The following is a 16034-nucleotide window of genomic DNA, read 5'->3' as shown; positions in this document are numbered from 1 at the left end:
AGATATATTGCATAGTTTAGACATAAGCAATTTTTTTCCCCCTCCACACATCCAGAAAATCAACAAGGAACAGGTTTTCAAGAAGACGGAGGCAGAGTCAGCTGCTCCTTTTTACTTTGTGCTTGAGATCTCAAAGCCATGCAAACTTCTGTGCTTTGGGGTGTTTCGGTGCTTTCCTTTTAAATTCTTACCTGGGAGCCCTCATCACACAAAGGACTGTTGAAAAAGCAGAGAATGACCTGGAAAATCCTCTGGCAGTCATGAAGCTCACCGCAATGTTTGTCACGCAGCCCTTCCCCAAGACATCCAAGGATCTGCTCACGCTGTGCTTTGTACTGGAAGCCGCAAAGAAAAATACCACCATCAGACATTTAGGCATTTCCAAAAAATAACTGCCCCTAAGAGCATAAAACCTGGTTCCCTGCCAGTGCCAGCTCAGGGCTTACCACAGCTTGTTCTGAACTTCTACAATTCCATTTCCACTGCATGTTTGGGCTGCAGACTGATTGTTCCTGATGGATGTTAGGGATTAAATTTGGAAGGAGTGGAAATTGGGAAGTTGCTATTCCTAAAACACTTCAGTGGAACTCAACATTACTAATCTAAACTCAGAGATGAATGGAAGCTAGCTGGGGCAGAATATGCTGTTTATTGCGCTCACAGAGCATACACAGCACAACTCACTGTGTGTTAGTATGAAGAAAACAACAAAGCCACCACAGGAATAGCAGTTTAAATTCCAATATGAAACAAAAGAAAGATGCTTCTAAATAACCACCGAGGGGAGAATGAGATTTCAATGTATTTTTATGGCCTTTTTCCATAAATTTCTGAAGAATTACTGGATACCTAAAACGGTACACTTACCTCAGAATCAAAACTGTAGAAAAGCTGGAAAAAACTGGTACTTTCCTCAGGTCCGAGTACTGATGTGACAGAAGAAATCTGTTTACCTTTATGTACATGTGCTCCTCTGTGAAGAGAAAAAGGTGGCATCATTTCTGCCACTCCAACAAACGGACTTGACTCACTGCCTCAGGTCAATGATAAGCTATTCAAACATTGTTTCAAGAATCCCAGGCTTGGAATTCTCAGCAACTGCTCAGCCTGGCTACTTCAAGGTATTTCCCACCCAGGGAACCCAGCGCACCCAGCCTGAAACACCACATTTGCTACAAAGCCGATCAAAAACTTGCACACACAGAGGACACGAGGCTCTAGCGAGCCCTCTTCGGGCAGCGGCAGCTCCCGGGGGGATGTGAACAGCAGACCCCGCTCCCAGCTGGCTCAGCCCGGACTCCCTGCAGCCCTCAGCCAGAGCTGCGGGAAGCTGAAACTGTCCCCGGGAAGCCCTGCCCGGACAACCGGAGTGTCCCCCCCACAACCCCTCTGCTTACCTCGGCCTCGCTCAGCTTTGCAGCAGAGAGCAGCTGCCTCCTGCTGCTGGCTACAGGACGGGGACGGCTCGGGGCAGCTCCGCCGACGGTTCTGCCAGAATGATTTTGTGTTTTCCTCCATTTCTCCGGGGCTGGAGGGCTGCAGGAAGGGGCGTGTGGGGACGGCGGGGAGCGGCGGGAACGTGGGGAACGGGACGGGCGCCCGGCACAAGGGCCACGCCCAGGCCACAGGCAGTGGCAGGACCTCGGCAGAGAGAGGCGTCCCCGCCGCTGCCTGTCAGCGCCGGCCCGGCTCCCGCCCACCCGTGGCGCCGGTGAGCCCACAGCCCGTGGCCGCGCACCTGGAAATGACGCCGAAAATCGTGACCGGGCGGCGCCGTGGTCGGGGCAGGGCACAAGCAAGTCAGGTAGACGCCCCCGGGGTCCTTGCCTTTTTCCCGCCGTCTTTGGAAGGTCAAGCGCGTCGTGCCGAGCCGCCATCTTGGAAGTGACATCACATGATCTCTGCCCTTCTTTGCTGCCGTCTTGGTTGTGGGTGAAGCCATTTACGGTCGTCCCACCATCTTTTTTATGGCATACCTAAGGCCCCCCCGGCGCCTTAAAGAGGCACCTGACTAATTCGACTGCCTGAACACAGCCACAGCACTGCCGAGCCCACATCCTGCGTCCGCACACCTGGAAATGCTGTGTAAAGTTGTGCCCAGGCGGCGCCGTGGTCGGGGTCGCGCACAGGCAGTTGCCTGCCATGCACCCGGGGTTTCTGCATTTTTCCCGCCTATTTTCCCGCAAACTTTGGACGGTCGGGCGGCAGCACTGTCCCCAAGCTCACAGCCCGGGGCTGCCACGGACCTCGGGGACGGGCGACAGCTGCAGTGCCCCTCCCTATCCACAGGACGGCAGCACTGCCGCACAGCTCGGCCCGGGGATGCCGGGGGGGATCGCTGCAGTACCACTCTCTGTCCACACGGTGACAGCCCTGCCGCACAGTTCGGCCGGGGACACGCATAGGGGACAGGCAGAGAACAGAGGCAAAAAAGCACGTGGCCAAAAATCCTCTCAAATAAATGCCCCAAAAGACCCTCAACCACAACTTCAAACATCCTGCCTCTAACAAAATTCAACCCAAAAAAGCCTTTAGTTTAAGCTTTGTTCCACAAAAAATAAAATTTTTGTATTTATTTTTTTTATATTTTATCATTACCATTTAACTTTTATATTCATATCTACACCTACTATATATATTATAATATATCTCACATGCAATATTGTAATTAGTTATATAATGGATATTTTTTGTATTTTCTATTTCTATTTTTGTTCCTTATATTTTTCTATTTTTGTATTTATTTTTTAAATTTGTGTTTATTTGTTTATATTTTAAATGATATGAATTCATTTACCTAACACATCAGAACCACCATTATTTATAATAAATGAGCCTGGTTTTCTAAAGGGGTAAAGATTTGATTTTTATTTAAATAATATTGGCATACTTTCTCTTTCTGTGCTCTTTCTTGGGGGGGGTGGTTGTAGGGGCTTTTGTTTCAGATTTTTTTTTCTCTTTGTTTTGTTCTGGATTTCTTTATTAGTAAACAAGGAGGTGCAGAGAGTTACAAAAGATAATGTCAACTTTGTTTTATTGCTACCTCTGAAATACACCTTGACACCAAGTTACGGCTCGTAATACTGTGCATGGGTAGAATTAGCCGTGTTAGGGGGTTGAAAGGAAAAAAATGGCACCATGGTGGTGAATAGTGTGAAATAGCTTCTGATTTACCAACATGCATCTGGTAGATTTCCTTGGAAATGTGCTCTAAGATGTACAAAAATTCTAATCAGGATGGAAATTTGGAAAAAATAAATATTCCCTTACTAGAAGCAGAGAGAAAAAACATCAAATAAAAGGAAGGAATAATCTCTAAATCCCAGCTTGCCTGGAAAACAAGCTCAGGAATTTCTAACACTGAAAACTTTTGGAACAGTCATCAAGTTGGTGGAAGTTCATGGAACAATGGTTTAAAATCTGCCTCCTCTGCTCTGAGTTTAAAGGGAAGGGGGAATTGAACAGGTCTAGTTACTCCTATCCAAAAATTATCTGTGTTTTGTGGGAGTAACAACCCAAAGAAACTCCAGTCTTACTTGTATTTGATATCTGAAACTCTGAGCAGAGTTGGGAAGTTTCAGTGGAACAAAAGAGCCACAATTCCTGCAATAAAAAAATTTGACTCAACAAAAGCCAGAAATTTTATTTACAAATCCATGGAAGAGGAGGAGGATGATACCATGAACACACTCCAGCTGAAAGCAAGGATTTATTGGAAAAGGCAGGAAATCAAACTGAGAGTCTCTGGTTATGGTCAGGCAATTATCCAGGAGTCAGAGAGACCAGTGGGAACCTTGGACTGGGATAAGGCCTTCCAATGGCTTCACTTCCTACTGGCTCTCTCCTTCTTGCCAACAACCTGGAAAAGGAAAAACAGCAGGAATAAAGTTACAAACATAGGCAGGCCATCCTTGGTTCAGGCAAACTGAAGTGCAGCTCCCAGGGAGCAAGTCCATGCTGTGCCTCGGGGAGCTCCGGGAATCTGGGATTGCCTGTGGGATTAAAGGGCTGGAAAAGCACACCCACCTGCCAGGTTTAGTGCTGAGACAGAGCAAGGCCTGGGCTCAGGGGCAGCAGTTAGAGCTGGGACTGCAGGAGAACACCCCAAACCCGGGTTAAATATCTGGCATGACACACAGCATGCTCCAGGAGAAACTCAGGTGGGAGAAGCCCCTGGATCATCCATGTTCTTCGCCCTTGGCAGCTTTGCCAGGGCCTCCCTCAGAATTCTGACCTCACCGTGCAGCTCCTACAAAATAGGAGAACTTACGGAAATCATCCAGCAATCCATCGACTTACACTTATTAAGAACCAAAGCTGCAGCAAAATGTGCTCAAACTCTACTGCAAACCAGCAGGTCTGAAGAGACGCAGAAATTTCTTCCAGAGGGGGCATGTTGGTGTTACTGCTTTAATCTCCTGACACTAGAGCATATTTGTACAAAAAATTCATTGAAGCAACTAAATTTAAATGAGATTCTTTTACAGTAAAGCTGGCCAAAAAGGAGTCTCAAAATTAACATATAAGCCAGCGAGTTATTTTTTAAAAAAAGGGTGTCTTTGGTGTGTATAATTTTCCAGCGCCTCATGTGTTCAGTCCTTGCCATTTATGTTTACAAAGTTGATGCTTAAGACCTTGTAGAAAGCTCAAAAAAATATCCAGGACAATCCAGGTGTTTTCACAAGTACCCTCACTATGGAGCAGTGCCAGCCCCAAGTGTTTGCTCCCTCAGCCCAGCCCGGAGCAGGGTCGAGCTGCTGCCCAGGACGGTTGCCAAGGGACCCACTTGTTTGAAACTGTAAATGCAAGGGGCCTGCACTGGAGTGCCAATAAATTTGACATAAGCGACTCTCATCTTTAACAGTGACTGATATTCTCAGGGAATCCACATCACCTTAGATGGGGCATTCCGCCATGGATTTCATCCCTCTGCATCTGAAACAAAGCTAGGACAAAAGTCAAAGGGCTGCAGGATAACTGGACAGCTCCAGACACCTGGTGGCAATCTAGGAATACCCTCTACAGCCCTACTACACCCCACATCACAAATTTCAAGTCCCCAGGACTTGTACTATTACCCATACACCCAGACTGAGCAGCAAGGCAGAGCAGCTCCGGGCCAAACACACACCAACACCCGTGAGACAGGACAGGACAAACAAGGGGACACAACAGGGACACAAATCCTCTGGCAAGAAGAATGACCCTGAAGGAGCAGTGAACTAAGAACGAGATGACCGAGGTAAGACTGAAGGCGAGCTGACCAGGCTCAGAGAACCCTGCAGGAAGAAGATGCCAACGGGATGACTTATCCCAGAAGACACAGAGACAGATGCCCAAGAATCCTACGGTCAGAATCCTCTACCTATCTTGGCATTCTTACAAGACCTAATCCACCGGACCGGATAAGGGCGGTGCACAGCTGGTGATACAGCTCAGAACAAGACTTGAAGAGGCATCAGCCTGCATGCTTGCGAAGAGAGACGGATTCCAACGCGTGTGTCCGAGAACACGAAACAAAGACGCCTGGCCGAGGAAGGCAGAGACCAGATATGCTAAGACGGATGCCAGGATTTTTAATAGGCCCCTCGAAGGGCTAAGGGACAAGACATGAAGCACAAGACACCCAAAAGACACAGAGTGCACAACAGACAAGTGACACAACACACACCAGGACTGCTCTGCCCTGCACACCTCAGCACTTTGATCCAAAATGAGACTTTCTTTTCATGTAGCCTAAGGGGTCACATCTGGGACATCCCTGTCTCTAAACCTGACTCAAAAAATCCCTCCCACTGACCCCTGCCCTGGCACCCTGCTTTCATCCCCTCTGTGGGGCTCCAAGCCCTCCACTTCTCTCTCAGATGTCCAGGGAGGCAAATCCACGCCAGGTGCCAAAGAAGGCTGCCTCTCCCTCAGGGAAATTCCTGCTGTTGCCGGGCGGTTGTCTCCTAAGTCAGCTACAATCAAGAAAACCAAATATCAAAGCATAATCTTAGCAGCACGTCAGCCAAAAACCAGCAATTCTGCTACTCACCATCTCCTAAGAAGGCCCGGGTCCTCGGGCAGCACGCCTCAGCTCTTCCAGAGGCTGACACTCACAGTGCCAAAGCCTTAGAGGCATTACTGGCACTGAGCCCACCCACCACAGCCTCCATTAGGGGTGTGAGCATCCCCGGTTGGGGCAGGACAGGAACGCACGGTGGACATCCCCAGTGAACCTCAACCCTGTGGACTCTGCCCCACCATGGGAACTTCCTGTCTGGCCCTAGCTTAGGGGTACTGCCTGCACCTCTCAGGACTTCTGGCATTGCCTTGCCATTAGGATTGCTGCCTGCACCTCTCTCAGGGAAACAGTGTTGGCAGCAGTGCTGTGAGGGCTGGTATACCTGTACTCTGACTTGTATCCTAGGCTGTACCCCTGATTTTCACTGTGTGTTCTCTAGTTCTTGACTCCTTTACCTCTCAAGCCCTGCCTCAGCCTCTGTATGTGTCACTATAAGCTCCCCCCTTCTGAACCCTACTTCTTTAGAGCCCTACACCTTCAAGGCGGGGACGCTCTACACCGTTAGTGTCCCAAGAGCTGTCCTGCAAGCAGGGCAGGTACATCCACAGTTGTTCCCTGCCTACCCTAAAAAACGTGGCCCTGAGACAGGGCAGAGGCTGACAGAGCCAAACTCTTTGCACAGGCAAAGGCACGAAGCCTTACCAACCGCCGCCCCGAGAGGGAAATCAGGAGCACTTCCACCGGCTGCGGAGAGACGGGGAATCCCAGGGTGGGTGGGGCGGGAAAACCCCCGTTATCCCCAGCCCTGCTGGATCCTGCTCCCCACTATCGCTTCCTGCCTGGCCGTGTCTGCACATGTCAGAGCGTCTGGTACGTTCCCGCACTAGGGCTGCTGCCTGCACCTGCTCTCAGGGAAAGCGTGCTGGTAGCAGCGCTGTGAGGGCCAGTATACCTGTACTCTGACTTGTATCCTAGCCTGTACCCCTGATTTTCACTGTGTGCTCTCTAGCCCTCGAGTCCTTTACCTCTCAAGCCCTCCTTCAGCCTCTGTGTGTCACTGTAAACCCCCCCCTGCTGAACCCTACTACCGTACACCTCGCAATCAGCATTGCCCTATAACAGGATGCTCCTGGGAAAGGGATCCCAGGGTGTGCTGGGCCAGGAATCCCCCGCTGCACCCTAACCCTTTGGACTCTAAAAGGAGACCAACAATGTCAAACTCCCTAGAACATGGAGATGGGTCAGAACTGCCCTGCCAAGGCTCTGGTGCTGCTGAGGAGAAACCCTCACCCTTTAATCCTGAGGGGACCATCCCACTAGGGCCCTCTCCTGTAAGGTAACTTTAAATCACCACCCAAGACTGAAAAGGTTTTCTCCCTTCTCCCGACCGCCAGCCCCAACACTTAGCTTTTGGAACACCAGCAGGTGAAATGCATCCTCGACAGAAACGAACATCTCAGCACCGTGGACGTCCAGAGGTTCTCTGCGTCCACCTCAGGGCCGCTGTACCCAAACTTTGGCTCCACACCTCCTCACACTACCTAGGATCACAAAACAGAAAATGCGACTATCCCCCTCCAGAAGAGTAATCCCCAGGGCTCCTCAGCACCGCTGTCGTGGCTCCCCCTCAGATCTTCATCCCGCTCCAGAGGCTGCCGGGAGCGTACCCAGCAAAAGGAAAAGGTACGTGCTGAGCACGGCGCACACCTGTGGGTCACTCTGCCTAAAGGCCGACTCACCAGCTCCCTCTGTTCCTTGGCACGCCTAGGACAGCAGCAGCACCCGCAAAGCAAAAAATCACGCCGAGTTGCTGTGAAACAGCACCTCCCAGCTCTGACTGAAGCACGCCACAAATATACCTTAATGCTGCACCCATCTGGCCTCTGGCATCCGGGGCCAGTACATCTGGTAGGGGGACACCCGAAAATCAAAAAAAAAAAAAAGAACAGTGAATGCTTAGAGTTGCACCAGCAAATAAGACTTGAGCAATAGTAACTACTACTGCCTACCCATCACTGCTCACCTTGCCCGCTGATATCCGGCCGTACCTCCTAAAAAAAACGACAAAGAACAGCGCTGTAACATAGCCACCATTTACACCTCCACTGCAAACACAAACAGTGACTGACCTTCTCGGGGGAGCCCCCTCACCCAGGATGGGGCATTCCGCCATGGATTTCATCCCTCTGCATCTGAAACAAAGCTGGGACAGAAGTCAAAGGGCTGCAGGATAACTGGACAGCTCCAGACACCTGGTGGCAATCTAGGAATACCCTCTACAGCCCTACTACACCCTACATCACAAATTTCAAGTCCCCAGGACTTGTACTATTACCCATACACCCAGACTGAGCAGCAAGGCAGAGCAGCTCCGGGCCAAACACACACCAACACCCGTGAGACAGGACAGGACAAACAAGGGGACACAACAGGGACACAAATCCTCTGGCAAGAAGAATGACCCTGAAGGAGCAGCGAACTAAGAACGAGATGACCGAGGTAAGACTGAAGGCGAGCTGACCAGGCTCAGAGAACCCTGCAGGAAGAAGATGCCAACGGGATGACTTATCCCAGAAGACGCAGAGACAGATGCCCAAGAATCCTACGGTCAGAATCCTCTACCTATCTTGGCATTCTTACAAGACCTAATCCACCGGAACGGATAAGGGCGGTGCACAGCTGGTGATACAGCTCAGAACAAGACTTGAAGAGGCATCAGCCTGCATGCTTGCGAAGAGAGACGGATTCTACTATGTGTCGAAGCATAAGGTTTAATGGCATCAGCACCTCACCAAGGAATAGGATCTGTTAAGAACAATGCCTAGCATTTCCAAGAGGTTGTTCAAAGGCCTAAGTCAAAAGACACACCATACGAGACACCCAAAAGACACAGAGTGCACAACAGACAAGTGACACAACACACACCAGGACTGCTCTGCCCTGCACACCTCAGCACTTTGATCCAAAATGAGACTTTCTCTTCACGTAGCCTAAGGGGTCACATCTGGGACATCCCTGTCTCTAAACCTGTCTCAAAACCCCTCCCAGTGACTCCTGCCCTGGCACCCTGCTTTCATTCCCTCTGTGTCTCTGAGCTTTCCAATTATCTCTGGGATGTTCAGAGATGAGAATCCATACCGTGTGCTAAAGAAGGCTGCCTCTGCCTCTGGGAATTCTTTGCTGTCACCCAGCTGCTGTCTATCTAGTCAGGTACCATACAGAAAACCAAACATCAATGCATGATCTCAGCAGATCTATGTGCCGGTCAGTGGGAGGGTCTCAGTATACTACCTGTGGACCACCTAATTCACACAAACAGTAATGGATGCTTAGATTTACACCAGAAACACCACTACCCTGACCACACAAATACAGGAGTTTTAGAAAAGAAAAAACAAACAAAAATCCACCAAACAAAAGCCAACTATTATTTCTCCTAATCCAGCTACCAAATACAATAAAAATAACTCCTATGTCTAGTCTCCTGAAAAAACCTCCAAAGTAAATACCCAGGACCCCCCCACCCTAAAACTAAAAGATCCATTCAACTATAAACAGTATCTCCCAAATTATCCATAACTATAGAACACATACTATAGCCAAACAAGCTAAATACACAAATCCCTATAACACAAAAAAACAATAATCTGATTTTAAATATTATTGTACTCCAAGAAATGAACTACTGCCCCTTACCTCAAACCCACCAAAAAAACACTACACACCATGATAAAAGCCACCCCTAAATAAATAAAACCGCCCCCATACCTCACACTACAACCAATTACACCACTGTAAACCTCAGGAAACAAATCCTTGGAAATCATAATACCCCACCAAAATAAAAACCTCCAACAACACAACTCAGTTCAAAAACAACCTAACCCACATGTAAACTAAGAAGCCTAATGTAAAGTAAATAGATCACATTCCTCATCATACACTATTGCCAAGCAAAATAAAGCTACACAATAAGTTATTAAAGGCCGCTTTAAAACCATTAAACAGAAAAAAATTTGGAAAAAAAAAAAAAAGCTGCCTCTAACAATACACCTAAACTTCAACCAGCCAGGGTGGCCCTACCCAATCTGAATCCCTGCACACAATGATCAAAACCCCAATAGCACATATCAGAAGCTTATCAAAAAAGCTACTTAATTGTATGTTGTTGGGGGTTAGGTTTGTTCCTTCTTTCTCTAAAGAATTTTTTCCCCACAAGTTACCAAGGAGATCAAGTGTTGGATACTTGAGAGTACTTAACTGAAACAAAGAGGTGGACAAAAGGTGGAAGGGGGAGATAACGCAGGTAAAAGACAAAGCTTGAGGCAACTGCGGGCTTTTCTGCTTCCGGCATTCGGGGAGACGCGTGTCTGCCGCTCCTGGAGGAGCTCAGCTGCCGAAAAGCACGCGGAGGGGAGAACGGCTGTTGCTGGCTGGAGGAGTTTCACTGTGGCCAAAGGGATCCAGTCCTGGGAAATCTACTATCACCGGTTCGGCCTGAATCCGGAGTTTTCCCAGCCACCCGCGGGGAGCTGGTCCAGGCCCTGCCTCTCCTTCGGCTTTCTTCGGCGCTGCTCCTCTTGCTGCAGCGTGACCCTGCACCCCCTGCCCTGCCGGGACATCCTGCCCCTGCCTGCCGGGACACCCTGCCATCCCAGCTACCTGCCGGGACTTTTCCACAGTTCCAGCTTGGTGCTCTGAGGATCCTGCAGGGACACCGAAACCAAACTGCCCTGGGTTTTGTGAAACAAAGCCCTCAAGGTTCTTGGTACTGTTGTCGTTTGTCATTAATGCTGTAGTTGTTTGGTGGGGGGGGGAGTTTTTTTTTGTGTTTGTTTGCTTTGTATTACATACTAGTAAAGAACTGCTATTCCTATTTCCCAAATCTTTGCCAAAGAGCCTCTGATTGTAATTTTACCTAGCAGATACCTGTCTTCCTAAACCAAGACATATGTCAAATACAAACCCACCCATAAAGTTATCTTCACTCAAAAACCAAATTACATGTAATAAATAATGCCAAAAAAATCAAACAAAAGACTATATATCATCAAAGAAAGCAACAGTGAAAAAAAACACGTATAAGTACCCCTATTTATAAAATCCCAGGTGGAGAGAAATCCCTCTTACTTTAAACACAAACAAAAACAGAAGAGGAGTTTCATTATTCATTTTGAACTCTTTTTGCCTTCGTAAGCCCTTTTTCTTCTGGGAGCACTTAAAAGAGATTAGCAAAACAAAGCTGAAAAAGAGAAAAATCCCCCCTACAACTCCACACTGGCTTACCTGCTGCTGCTGTCTGCCACAAAGAAACACTCCACATCCATGTACTCCTGCAGGCACTATAAGAGGCTTTCCCACCACTGCAGCAACCCCACATAGAAACTCAACATGAGTTCCTCAACCTCTACAGCTCAATGGAAAAGTGAACCGAGGCTCCTCTGTTAAACCGCCCCTGGCAGGAACCGCCCCATCATCATTGTAACATCTCACACCTGCAGCTGGTCTGCTCCCTCATTATCCTGACAGGTCACACCTGTGGCTGCTCTGTTCTCCCCTCACCGTTTACAGCTCATACCTGGGGCTAGTCTGTCCCCTCAATCATTCTGTGACAGCTCTCACCTTGCGGCTGCTGCCACTCCGAGTGTGAGGGCAGGGGCAGAGCGGACTTGCTGCTTATTCCCCAGAGAGTTCAATGTCTGCACCTGACACGCTGGGGCAGCGGGCTTTCCTTGCTATGGGTAAGGGTCCCTCTTCTGCAGGTGCCCAAGGCTGAAACTGGGATTCCACCTCCAAAAGTCCATATGCCTGAGATCCACAATTCCTTAGGAAATCCCCCAGAAGTCATTACCCTCCATTTAGAATTTTGCCTTGGAATCATTGTTAACTTGTCTTTCTGTGGAAGTGTTTCAAACATTCATTGAGAGTTCAGAAGCCTGGTTGGCTTTTTTATGACTTAGCTGACAATCCCAGGCTAAATCCAAACACCCAGAATTACGAGGAACTACGGAGACCATTTATAAATACTCCCCTTCCTTGCAACTTTATCGCTTATCGCAGATCCCTGGGACAGATTTACTTTCTTCCCAACAGCACCATTCTGGCAGAGATCCTACTTCTCAGACACAAACCGAACGCAAACCTGCCACGGGGGGGATGGGGCGGGCGGGGGCTGGGCTGGTGTCAGAGCCGGGGCGGAGCCTGGGCTTGCAGCGGGGGAGCGGGGCTGGGGCCGGGGGTGAACGGGGCCGGGGGGGATCAGGGCCGGGGGATCTGGCAGAACCCCGGGCCCTCAGAGCAGGGCCGGGGCCGGGGCCGGGGTGGGGGGGCCAGGGAGGATCGAGGGAGAGGGCGGAGCCACGGGCCCTCAGAGCGGGGCCGGGGCAGAGTCTGGGGCAGAGCACAGGGCGGGGCCAAGGCGGGGCCGGGGCAGGGACGAGGGAGTAGGACCGGGGGCGATTGAGGCCGGGGCCGGTATGGGGGTAGAGCCCAGGCCGGTGCCAAGGGTTATCGGGGGATCGGGGCCGGGGGGCTGGTGCCGGTTCTGAGGGCGGGGCGGAGCCCCCGGGCCCTCAGCGCAGGCTGGGCAGGGCCGGGGCCGGGTGGGTTCCCAGGGCCCGCTGTCCAATCAGCGCTTCCGATGCCTCAGAGAGCCCACGAATCGCGAGCCGGGTGGGGGTCAAAAGGGCCCCGGAAGGGGCTGTGGGGATCTGTGGTTCGGTGTGGAATGCTGAGGTCTGTCTGTGTGGGTATGGAGTTTCTCCAGGCTGTTTTAGTGCGGTGAGAATTTGTTCATTTGTTTCTGTATAAGCTGTGCTGTGTGGGATTGTGTTTATTATGTAGTGGGTGATGGTAGGTAGGGCTGAGGGGCTGTTGTTCTGTGTGTTTGTCAGAGTTTCTCTCTGAATTCCAAGATATTCTGTTATGTGTGGTTAGGAGGCAGACGTTGTTTTAATTTAGCTTGTTTTTGGCCTTTTTTGGTGCTAAATCAGGGATTTTTTTGTGCATTCTGTCTCAGTGTTTTCTCTTGCTTGAGCTTTCCTATGGTTGAGGTAGAGGGAATGTGGGGAGTTTTGTGCTGTGCTATAGAATTTTCTTGGTAAGTTCTCCTATAAATCAAAGCTATGCTAAGCCTTGATGTGTTTGCAGGTGTTGGGGGGGGGGGGGGGGGGAGGACGTGTACTCTTGGGGTGTGTTGTTTAGGGAAGGTACCAAAGTTTTCCTGTCTTTTTTTCCCCCCTTTAATCTCCCGTGACATGTGGGCCTGGCTGGTGTCTGGTAGTGAAGGTTTTAATTAGCCTTTCACTAGGAAGAACATGGTAGGAAGAAACAACCTTGTGAGGTTTGCTTTCTTGGCTGGTTTATGGAGTGACTTCAATTATAGAATTTCTGTGGAAAGTGCTATCATGTTTCAAAGGGCTACTTATTGGAAGCAGAGACAGCTTTTGAGTAGTGTGAGTTATTTCTGCTAGTTTAAGTTTTTTGTTCCATAATATTTAGGTTGCCTCAGCCCTGGGCAGGGCAGTGGTGCCTGAGGGGCAGGGAAGCAGGGGCAGAAGAGTTGGAAAAGGTGTGTGAGACCTCCCTTAGGTGTCCCCAGTCTGGGAAGGGGCTGAATGATAAATGGCACTCAGGGCAGCTGGGGTTTGTTTGGGTTGCTTTGTTTGCTTTTGGTTTGGGGGTATGTTTTGGGGACTTTTATCGTGGGGGTAGAGAGTGTTTAACTTGTTTTGTCTGGAGGAGCTTTTTTCCTTGTCTTAGCTTTGTCATGAAGCATGAAGGTTTTGTACTGGAAACTTTGTGTACTAGGTCCAGTGTTCGGGGCTTTTGTCTGGCTTGGGAATACTTCCTGTTGTAAATGGCTATTTGAGTTCTCAGGAGATATGCTTAAAGGCATGCAAGAGTTTCCTTGTCTATGGAATTTTCTTATGGTTATTCTTTCTGTTTGGTTTTATTTACAGAGCAAGATTCATTTTTGTGTTTATGCTCTGTAGCTCAGCATGTACAGAAGGTGTATTGACCCTTCAAACCAAGCACTGCAAGTGCACGGTGGTTAATTGGATTAATTGTCTGAGGAATAATGGATGAAGTCTATTCCAGTTTCTTTTGCCACCCTGTGGGAATGTGGTGTTCCTGTGTGCATGGGGTTTTAGGCGCGCTTGGGGAGAGGTAGAATCAGCACTTGGATTACTCCGGTTACTTGATGGGAAATGTGTGTTTGGAGCAGCCCCGTGAATAAACTGGTCGGGATACATGATGGGAAATGTTTTGTCCTTCAGTATACCCAGGAGCTCAGTGGATCCTCCCACACCGAGCAGTGCCAGTGCCCGGCAGTGAACTGGAGCAGTTGTTGCCTGAATGGGTTGAACCTGTTGGTGCTCTTGGTACACCGTGAGGATTTGATGTTCCTGTGCACCTGGGGGGGACCTTGGCCGTGCTTGGGGAGATGTAAAATAAGCGCTGGGGCTGCTCTGGACCCGTGATGGGAAATGTGTGTTTGGGGCAGCCCCCCGTGGATAAAGTGCTGTTGTGTTGCAGATCTGCAGCAGTGCTGGGTTTGGCAGCGGGACTGAAGGGTTTGTGAGAGCAGAGCGGGGAATGGACCCATCAGCTCCAGCAGGGGGAGGAGTGTCTGCTTCTGCTTTTAACCTGTGCGAAGCTGAAAGCCTGTGGCTGTAAAATTAGCAGCAATACTGGTGCCTTCTTTTATCGCTCAAGGTCACTGGCCAGCATGGAACAAGAAGCAACCCAGGACTTGTTGGTGCCCTGGCAGAGAGAGAAGCAGCAAATGGTGCTGAGAGAATTTCTGGGAGTGCATGTGGGGTCCTGGTTTTCTTGATAGCTTGAGAAAGGATCTGAATGGAAAAATATCTATCTTCTTATGGGAGAATCTGATGTGGAACATTGGACCAGGATGACTTGCTGTGACTTCTTGAAAGCTGGAAAGAAGGCGATGTTAATCTTTTTGGCTAGAGGCAAAGTGTCTGCAAAGCCTTGGAAGAAGCCTATGCCAGGTAAGTGAGGACACGAACAGGAAAACACCTGGAGGCTGTGCTGTGATTTCACGGAGGGTTATGGATTCCTGTCTCAAATGTCCATGTGTCAGTAGGGCTGGATCCAAGTGCCCCGGTGGAGAGGCAGGGTTGTCCTGCGTTCCAGCTTTTTAGTGGCTGGAGTTTTGCCCAAGGAAGAGCAGCATCCTGATTTTGCTGCCATGTTGAGCCAGCACAGAGCTGTTGGGTGCCTCCGTCCAGGAGCAGCAGGAGCCTGGATTTCTGTCCCTGGGATTGCCTTGCTGTCCAAGACGGGGGCTGAAGGTAAGGGGCAAGGCAGGCCTGGGAGCTCTGGGAGTCAGGAGTGCCAGGCCTTTCATCTCCTGGTGCTGCTCAGGTGTTCACCAGAGGGTTTTTTGACGGCCTTTGGCTTTCTGGATGGAAGCAAAAGGGTCCTTTCCCCTCCCTGCCTTCTGTCATTCCCAGGTCAGCCCCTGCTCTTTGCTGGCAGGCTAAATAGCCTCAGGAGTGGGCCGAGGAAGTGCTGCCTGATCTGTGAGGTTCCACAGGAGATGGGAGCAGGCTTTGCGCAGAGGTTCAAGCAGCTTGGGACTTCCTGAAGGCCTGAGGCCTGAAGCAGAGTCTTGAGGCAAAGCTGACCTCTGGGTGAGCCTTCAACCCAGATGTTGTGTTTGTATCCTGTCGGTAGTGCGGTAGCCAGGATCGTTAGTGTTCTGGGCTAGGTCCGTGCTCATTAGTGAAACATGGCTTGACCTTTCTGTGTTCAGAGGCCGGACAGGGCCCTGAGATGAGTCCTGTGGCCTTGTTGGGAGGAGCGGGGCCAAAGGCAGCTCCTGCATTGCTCCTGAAGCCCTGGCCAGGCTTTGGGGCAACGCAGGAGGAGGCTGAGCCCAGCTGTTCCCACCGTGGGAGTTGTGTGCGCCTGTTTATTGCAGCATTTGCCCGACCTGGGCCCTGTCCCGGCACAGCCGGAGCCTCTTGGCCTGCGGGCGGACGCACCCGCGGGAATTGCC

The 16034-nt window shown here is 50.0% G+C and overlaps 3 long non-coding RNA genes across 5 annotated transcripts in view; 1 reads left to right on the top strand and 2 right to left on the bottom strand.

Moving 5' to 3' along the window:
• Positions 1–247: 247 nt before the first annotated feature.
• Positions 248–1541, bottom strand: LOC136305207 (uncharacterized). The gene is made up of 3 exons (XR_010725144.1): positions 1398–1541; positions 868–973; positions 248–335 (listed from the first exon to the last, which is right to left on the bottom strand). It is a non-coding gene; the product is annotated as an uncharacterized lncRNA (long non-coding RNA).
• A 2074-nt stretch (positions 1542–3615) lies between these two features.
• On the bottom strand, positions 3616–11435 carry LOC136305208 (uncharacterized). Its single transcript, XR_010725145.1, has 3 exons — positions 11294–11435; positions 4027–4249; positions 3616–3859 (listed from the first exon to the last, which is right to left on the bottom strand). It is a non-coding gene; the product is annotated as an uncharacterized lncRNA (long non-coding RNA).
• A 1137-nt stretch (positions 11436–12572) lies between these two features.
• LOC136305209 (uncharacterized) overlaps positions 12573–16034 on the top strand; it is a 32469-nt gene continuing 29007 nt past the window's right edge. Inside the window, exon 1 of one of the 3 annotated variants that reach the window (XR_010725147.1) lies at positions 12573–12787. This is a non-coding gene — a long non-coding RNA (uncharacterized lncRNA). The remainder of the gene's footprint in view (positions 12788–16034) is intronic. The other 2 variants (XR_010725148.1, XR_010725146.1) reach the window with 2 other exon arrangements.

Source organism: Chamaea fasciata, unplaced genomic scaffold, assembly GCF_029207755.1.
Source record: "Chamaea fasciata isolate MVZ Bird 193981 ecotype frontalis unplaced genomic scaffold, bChaFas1.0.hap1 SCAF_316, whole genome shotgun sequence".
Classification (NCBI taxonomy): Eukaryota; Metazoa; Chordata; class Aves; order Passeriformes; family Sylviidae; genus Chamaea; species Chamaea fasciata.
Note: the sequence above shows the minus strand (reverse complement) of the source record. Positions and strands in the feature narration are given on the sequence as shown.